This window comes from Calliphora vicina, chromosome X (genome assembly GCF_958450345.1).
Source record: "Calliphora vicina chromosome X, idCalVici1.1, whole genome shotgun sequence".
Taxonomy (NCBI): domain Eukaryota; kingdom Metazoa; phylum Arthropoda; class Insecta; order Diptera; family Calliphoridae; genus Calliphora; species Calliphora vicina.
In genome coordinates, this window is record NC_088785.1 from 658731 (window position 1) to 667194 (window position 8464).

Consider the following 8464-nt stretch of genomic DNA (forward strand, 5'->3'; position numbering starts at 1 on the left):
ACCTCTTGAACCCTATTTAGGGTACATGGATTCGGTACTACTACTGGATAGTAGTTCACCTGTAATCCTTGGTTTAGACGCAAATGCATGCTCTCGCATGTGGTTCTCTAAGATGAGCGGGAATACTTCTGCTCATCAGAACTACTTGCGAGGTGTCATGCTTAGTGAATGGCTGGTCACAAAGCGGCTCATTGTCCTCAATGAGCCTAGTGAGATGTACACTTTTGATGGTCCAAGAGGATGTAGTGACATTGACGTGACGTTAGCCAATGTGGGGGCAATGACAGAATGCCGTTTTAGCTGGAAGATTAGGGATGACTTTGGTGTGAGTGATCATAGTCTCATTGAGATTGTGGTCTCCCACCAACGGGCAACGGACGGGACGTACCTACCACGCAAGTGGAAACTACGCGACGTCAATTGGGATAACTATGCTGACGCATTTCGGTGGGCAGCGTTGGATGTTCCAATTGACGACTTTAGGGCACTTACTATTGACAGTCAAGTCAGCCTGATAGATCGGTGGATGTGTACCACTAATGATACTCTCCTTGGTCGTTGTCGCAAGACTCGTCAGGGAGGGGTCAGGTGGTGGACTCGCGAGTTGGATCTGATGCGGAGGAGCGTTCGTCGTCTCAGGAAGCGATTCCAGAGGGGAAGGCGCTCTAATGCAGAAGATCTGGTGCAGCGAAAAGCTGACTATCTGGCTGCCTTGAGAGTCTACAAGGACAGAATCGTGAGTGTGAAGGAGGACGAGTGGCGTACTTTCGTACAGGACAACAGGGATGACCCCTGGGGTAAGGTTTACCGTATCCTTAGGGGTAGACGGCAACAGGCGGACTTGTCGGGTCTTCGGGTTGGTAACACAACGTTGCTGACGTGGAGACAGTGCACGGACGCCTTGCTTGAGACTTTCTTTCCGGGGGCGGAATCGGCTGATCATCTTCCCTATGGGGAGATGATTAGTCCTCCGCCACTGGAGAGAATGGAAGTTGATGATAGCATATACCGAGTCAAAAGTAGGAAATCTCCGGGTATTGATGGTATGACTGGAGAGATGTGTAAAAGCATCTGGAAGGCCATACCGGAATATCTGGAGTCAGTCTTTGGGAGGTGTATCAGTGAGGGCTATTTCCCTGAGGCTTGGAAGCAGGCTAAAGTTGTGGTGCTCCTGAAGTCGCCCGATAAAGTGAGGAGTGATCCACGCTCATATCGGGGTATCAGCCTCCTTCCGGTACTTGGAAAAGTGCTGGAAAGGATGATGGTATATAGACTGAGGGAGTCCTACAATGAGGTGGCTTCTGAGTTTCAGTTCGGATTTAAAGAGGGGAAATCTGTTGAGGACGCGTGGCACCATGTCAAGTCTAGCGTTGTAAACTCTGCAAGCAAATATGTCCTTGGCATATTTGTTGATTTTAAGGGTGCGTTTGATTATCTCTCTTGGAGAGAGGTTCTTGATAGGCTGCGTTTAGTTGGCTGTCGAGAGCTCTCCCTATGGAGTAGTTACTTCAGCGGCAGGAAAGCTTTTGTGGTAGGCGCCAACGATACTGTTTGCAGGGATGTTGCCAGGGGCTGCCCTCAGGGGTCTATCTGTGGTCCATTTATTTGGAACCTAATGATGGATCCCTTGTTGAGGTCTCTGGCGGCGTCTTGCCGACTCTGTGCGTACGCGGATGACTTGCTCATCTTAATCGAAGGTCAGTCTCGTGCTGAGCTGGAGAGAAGAGGTGAGCAGGCCATGCGTGAGGTCAATGAGTGGGGGAACAGTGTCGGTGTTGAAGTGTCGAGGGAGAAAACCGTGATGATGATGCTGAAAGGCATCTTATCGCGGGCTCGTTCCCCGTCAGTTCGATCTGGTGACGTTTTTCTCAGATACGTGACCCAGGTCAAGTATCTGGGAATTACGATGGGTGAGAGAATGAGCTTCTTCGCTCATCTCTCTGTGGTTCGAGAAAAGCTGACTGTCGTTGCAAGTTGTATCAGACGCATCCTTAGAAGTGACTGGGGTCTTGGCAGGCGTGCTGTGCGTACCATATATGGTGGACTTTTCGTTGCTTGTGCAACGTTTGGCTCATCCGTATGGTACGAAACGGTTATGTCTGTTGTGGGCCGCAAAAAGTCATTGACTTGTCAGAGAGTTGCAATGCTGGCTTGCATGCCAGTTTGCCATACGGTCTCGACGGATGCTCTTCAGGTCCTGCTGGGTGCGGCTCCCCTTGACTTGGAAGTAATACGGCGTGGTATTGCTTTTAAGGTCAAGAAGGGGCTGCCACTTCTTAGTCATGACTGGATTTCTGCTTCTGACGTGGTAGGGTTGGACTCAAGACGGACGAAACTCCTGCTGGACGATCATCTTGTTTCAAGATGGCGTTCACGCTGGACGAACAGCAACAACGGGCGGGTCACTCACGAGTTTATACGGGACGCTACATTTGTTAGGGAACGCCCGAACTTTGGCTTTGGCTTGAGTTTGGGTTTTATACTGACCGGACATGGCTCCTTGAATGCATTTCTGCATAAAAGGGGTCTGTCAGATTCGCCGGACTGTAGGTGTGGACAAGGGACGGAGGACTGGCTACATGTACTTACTGGGTGTTCACTTTATAGTGATATTAGGAGTCTGGATGATATGGGGATATATCATTCCGAGGGGGGATGGGATTGTAGTAGGGCTTTAGAGGACAGTCGGACGTTTAGAAGGTTAGGTGAATACGCAAGGGGCGTATTCAATCGTAGGAGGACAGTACGTTAGTGGAGGTGACCCCTGATGTGATCATTCGTGGTGGTGTTCAACTGCCAATGTGCCTTCGCACAGGTATTGTACATCGCCTGGCCCGGTTTGCAGATATGGGTATGTTCGTTGGTGGGGGCTGATACGCGTTATCTGTCCCTCCCAGCAGTGCACCGTCTTCGCACCTCTCCCTGCTGTTTTGCTGTTTGCTGCTACCTGTTTTGATTCGCGCGTTGTAATGTGAAGGCTACCCGTGAGGGAGCTTTGTCTATTGTCGCAATCGTTTGTTCGTGTCGTCCCTTGCTGGTGTCGCACCATGTGGCACAAAGCGTCGCTCGTGAGAGCGGCTGTTCAGTGTGTGGCGTCTGGTGTTGTTCTTTGTCTCTTTATGTTGATGTATGTTTGCTGTGTCGTTGCTGTTGGGTGACCAGTCCCGAACTATTTGGAGTTCTACTTGGTAGTAGCTTCGGCTACGAGGCCTGACCGGAGGCTTAATTCTGGTACCACGGGTGTCAGGAGCCCCTGGAATCTCGGTTCCAGCCTGACAGTTGGTGCGGCCCTTCGGGGAGCTTCGTGGTGGCTGTGGTTTATACCCAAATCGCGGGTAGAGCGCAAGCTCGGTGTGGAGTTGCATTGCAACCGGGTGCCGTGACCCATAGAGCGGAAGGAGTTTTAGATAGTGCTCCGCTCCTCACCAAGGGGGAGGTTATGTCCAAATACATAACTTCAAATTGGTACTCGTGTATGGCTTTTGCTATGCATGGGGGCGTAGGTGGACGCATTGTTTCTGCCCGGTGTTAAGAGCACCGTGAGTTTGGGCCCTTGCGGCAGGTGCTCACGTTAAACCTGGACACATCTGTCCCTATCTATGCATGGGGGCGAAGGTGGACGCATTGTTTCTGCCCGGTGTTAAGAGCACCGTGAGTTTGGGCCCTTGCGGCAGGTGCTCACGTTAAACCTGGACACATCTGTCCCTATCTACTCACTCACTTGTGCGTTTTACGTTGAGCTGATCAGACGTGTTTTTATAAGCGGATTTTCGGTACGTAAATTTAAAGTGTTATAGTGCGAATATTAAAAAGAGCGATAGTGGATTTTAAAGCTTGGACTCAGTAGATTCGGGAGAAAGTGATATTTTGTGAATCGGTTGGCGGATGCCTAAGATATAGGCAGATTAAAAATCGGTTGACGAAGAATCAAACGTGTGTATTATTATACATAGTGTGTGTGTGTGTAATAAAAAGTTGAGACTCCGCTGACAAGGTGTCTCAAGGCCAAACTCCGGCGGCAGTTTTTAGTGTTGCCATACGGCGGGTGAGTGTGTCGGTGCTGCCACTAGTGTAACTGGTAAGGCAGTTCACGGGTAACACGGTTCGGGTAAGGCAGTGTCGGTAAGGCAGTGTTGGTAAAACGGTTCGGTCGGTAAGGCAGTGTCGGTAATACGGTTCAGTCGGTAAGTTCACGGGACGGATAAAACCACATTGGTAAGGCAGTGCAAAAACTGCATTGGTAATACGGTTCCTTCCGGTCGGTAACGCAGTGCACTTCCGGTTTTGGTTCGACCATTTCCGGTTTGTGTCTCCGCTAAGTGGTGTGTGTATCCACTAAGTGGTTGGTGTCTGTGCTATTTTGTATTTTGGTGTCTCTACTATTAGGGGCATTCGCATTATAGTACATTTTTGCTGACGGACAGTAGGGGTATTCCTGTAAATTGGAATTTTTTTTTTTTCTGATTGGTTTATTTTCGTGAGTATACTATTTTTTGAGTTACTTTCGACAGTTTCTGGTTTGAATAGGTAGATATGCCGCCTGCGGGCAAGAAGAAGGGCGAAAAGCCGAAAGCGAAGGGTGATGCGTCGGACATGACTACGACTGATGGAGGTGAGAGGGTGTTGCCGCCGGTAAGCGTACGTATTGTTCGACATACGGAGAGCGAGTTATCGAGCACAGAGATGGAGGATGAAGTCAAACGATTTAAGGTCGGCTCTCCTAAGCCCAAACGTACTGCTGCTGTTACTCCTGATGCTGCTCCTGCCGATGTTCCAGCTGCTGGTGATGCTATGGAGGTGTCGGATGTTACATCCGGTCCTAGCCTCAAGAGGGTGCGTGCACGTAAAAGGCCACAACCAGTCATGGACACTGGTGTAGTTGGCCAGATGAAGGCCGTGAGTGCTGCGTTGCTGGAGTTGGTGATGGCTGATGGTGTTGGGGCTGAGCTGGCCAAGGGCGTGATGGAGCATTCCAGCAAGTTTGAGGTGCTGCTTTTTGGCCTTATGGCAGAGAATGAGCGGTTGAAGGGGCGCCTCGATGTGTACGAGGGTGGTAAGGTGGCTGGGGTGCAGTCGGCGGCCTTTAGGGCTCCCATGGCACCTCCGGAGATAACCAGGCGTGGCGGTATTTCTGGTGTGGCTTCTGTTGCTGCTCCGGTGGCCGCTGTGCCAAAGCCTGTAGAGACGTGGTCGGTGGTGGTCAAGGGAAAGAAGGGCGTCTCGTCTAAGGAGATAGTAGAGAAGGTCCAGAAGGAGGTTGGCCCTACGTGAGTGTTCGCGTCCACACTTTGCGGCCTATGCGCGATGGCGGAGCGGTCATTCGGACCCCGTCGGTAGCTGAGAGGGAGAAGGTGGCGAAGAATGCCAAGTTCGGTGAGGTTGGGTTGGAGGTGTCGGTGAGAGACAAGCTTGGACCGAAGATCGTCGTACAGCGAGTTCATCCGGAGATTACCCCGGATGAATTTATGACGGAGCTGTACGAGATGAATCTCAAGCAGAAGATGTCCGAGGAGGTCTTTAAGCGGAGCGTTCGTCTGGTGACTGGTCCTTGGAAGGCGAGTGGCGGTCCAGTAAATGTCGTCCTTGAGGGCAACGCTGGTACTTTGCAGCATATGCTCGACGTTGGTAGGTGCTACATAAAGTGGTTTTCGTTTACGGTACGACAGCACGACGCAGTCCCCAGCTGCTTTAGATGCCTGGGTTTCGACCACATGGTACGGGACTGCAGGATGAACACTGATGTCTGTCGCTTATGTGGCACGGCCGGCCACTTAGCCTCACGCTGCCAGAATGAAATTAGATGCAGAAACTGTGCCTTTAAGGGGCTTCCGGCTGGGCATATAATGATGTCTGCAGCCTGCCCAGTTTACAGCGCCATTGTCGCCAAGGCGAACGCACGCCATTAATATGGAGGGTACGGATATGAAAATTTTGCAGCTTAACTGCCAGCGGGCATATTCGGTGATTTGCGAACTAGGTCAAGCGATGTACAACCTGAATGCGACTTTTGCACTCGTGCAGGAGCCGTATGTCACGGATGGTCACATCAGGGGTTTGCCGGGGGGTATGCGCGCGTTTACGGACTTGGGGGGCAACGCCGCTATTATAATTAAGGACAGTTACATTGACTGTACGGTTATGAGTAGGAGTGATTGGGGAGTCTGCGTTAGCGTAGAGGGCGGTTTTGGTAGAATGCTACTGACAAGCATCTACTGTAGGTTTGGGGGGCCTCTTGAACCCTATTTAGGGTACATGGATTCGGTACTACTACTGGATAGTAGTTCACCTATAATCCTTGGTTTAGACGCAAATGCATGCTCTCGCATGTGGTTCTCTAAGATGGGCGGGAATACTTCTGCTCATCAGAACTACTTGCGAGGTGTCATGCTTAGTGAATGGCTGGTCACAAAGCGGCTCATTGTCCTCAATGAGCCTAGTGAGATGTACACTTTTGATGGTCCAAGAGGATGTAGTGACATTGACGTGACGTTAGCCAATATGGGGGCAATGACAGAATACCGTTTTAGCTGGAAGATTAGGGATGACTTTGGTGTGAGTGATCATAGTCTCATTGAGATTGTGGTCTCCCACCAACGGGCAACGGACGGGACGTACCTACCACGCAAGTGGAAACTACGCGACGTCAATTGGGATAACTATGCTGACGCATTTCGGTGGGCAGCGTTGGATGTTCCAATTGACGACTTTAGGGCACTTACTATTGACAGTCAAGTCAGCCTGATAGATCGGTGGATGTGTACCACTAATGATACTCTCCTTGGTCGTTGTCGCAAGACTCGTCAGGGAGGGGTCAGGTGGTGGACTCGCGAGCTGGATCTGATGCGGAGGAGCGTTCGTCGTCTCAGGAAGCGATTCCAGAGGGGAAGGCTCTAATGCAGAAGATCTGGTGCAGCGAAAAGCTGACTATCTGGCTGCCTTGAGAGTCTACAAGGACAGAATCGTGAGTGTGAAGGAGGACGAGTGGCGTACTTTCGTACAGGACAACAGGGATGACCCCTGGGGTAAGGTTTACCGTATCCTTAGGGGTAGACGGCAACAGGCGGACTTGTCGGGTCTTCGGGTTGGTAACACAACGTTGCTGACGTGGAGACAGTGCACGGACGCCTTGCTTGAGACTTTCTTTCCGGGGGCGGAATCGGCTGATCATCTTCCCTATGGGGAGATGATTAGTCCTCCGCCACTGGAAAGAATGGAAGTTGATGATAGCATATACCGAGTCAAAAGTAGGAAATCTCCGGGTATTGATGGTATGACTGGAGAGATGTGTAAAAGCATCTGGAAGGCCATACCGGAATATCTGGAGTCAGTCTTTGGGAGGTGTATCAGTGAGGGCTATTTCCCTGAGGCTTGGAAGCAGGCTAAAGTTGTGGTGCTCCTGAAGTCGCCCGATAAAGTGAGGAGTGATCCACGCTCATATCGGGGTATCAGCCTCCTTCCGGTACTTGGAAAAGTGCTGGAAAGGATGATGGTATATAGACTGAGGGAGTCCTACAATGAGGTGGCTTCTGAGTTTCAGTTCGGATTTAAAGAGGGGAAATCTGTTGAGGACGCGTGGCACCATGTCAAGTCTAGCGTTGTAAACTCTGCAAGCAAATATGTCCTTGGCATATTTGTTGATTTTAAGGGTGCGTTTGATTATCTCTCTTGGAGAGAGGTTCTTGATAGACTGCGTTTAGTTGGCTGTCGAGAGCTCTCCCTATGGAGTAGTTACTTCAGCGGCAGGAAAGCTTTTGTGGTAGGCGCCAACGATACTGTTTGCAGGGATGTTGTCAGGGGCTGCCCTCAGGGGTCTATCTGTGGTCCATTTATTTGGAACCTAATGATGGATCCCTTATTGAGGTCTCTGGCGGCGTCTTGCCGACTCTGTGCTTACGCGGATGACTTGCTCATCTTAATCGAAGGTCAGACTCGTGCTGAGCTGGAGAGAAGAGGTGAGCAGGCCATGCGTGAGGTCAATGAGTGGGGGAACAGTGTCGGTGTTGAAGTGTCGAGGGAGAAAACCGTGATGATGATGCTGAAAGGCATCTTATCGCGGACTCGTTCCCCGTCAATTCGATCTGGTGACGTTTTTCTCAGATACGTGACCCAGGTCAAGTATCTGGGAATTACGATGGGTGAGAGAATGAACTTCTTGGCTCATCTCTCTGTGGTTCGAGAAAAGCTGACTGTCGTTGCAAGTTGTATCAGACGCATCCTTAGAAGTGACTGGGGTCTTGGCAGGCGTACTGTGCGTACCATATATGGTGGACTTTTCGTTGCTTGTGCAACGTTTGGCTCATCCGTATGGTACGAAACGGCTATGTCTGTTGTGGGCCGCAAAAAGTCATTGACGTGTCAGAGAGTTGCAATGCTGGCTTGCATGCCAGTTTGCCATACGGTCTCGACGGATGCTCTTCAGGTCCTGCTGGGTGCGGCTCCCCTTGACTTGGAAGTAATACGGCGT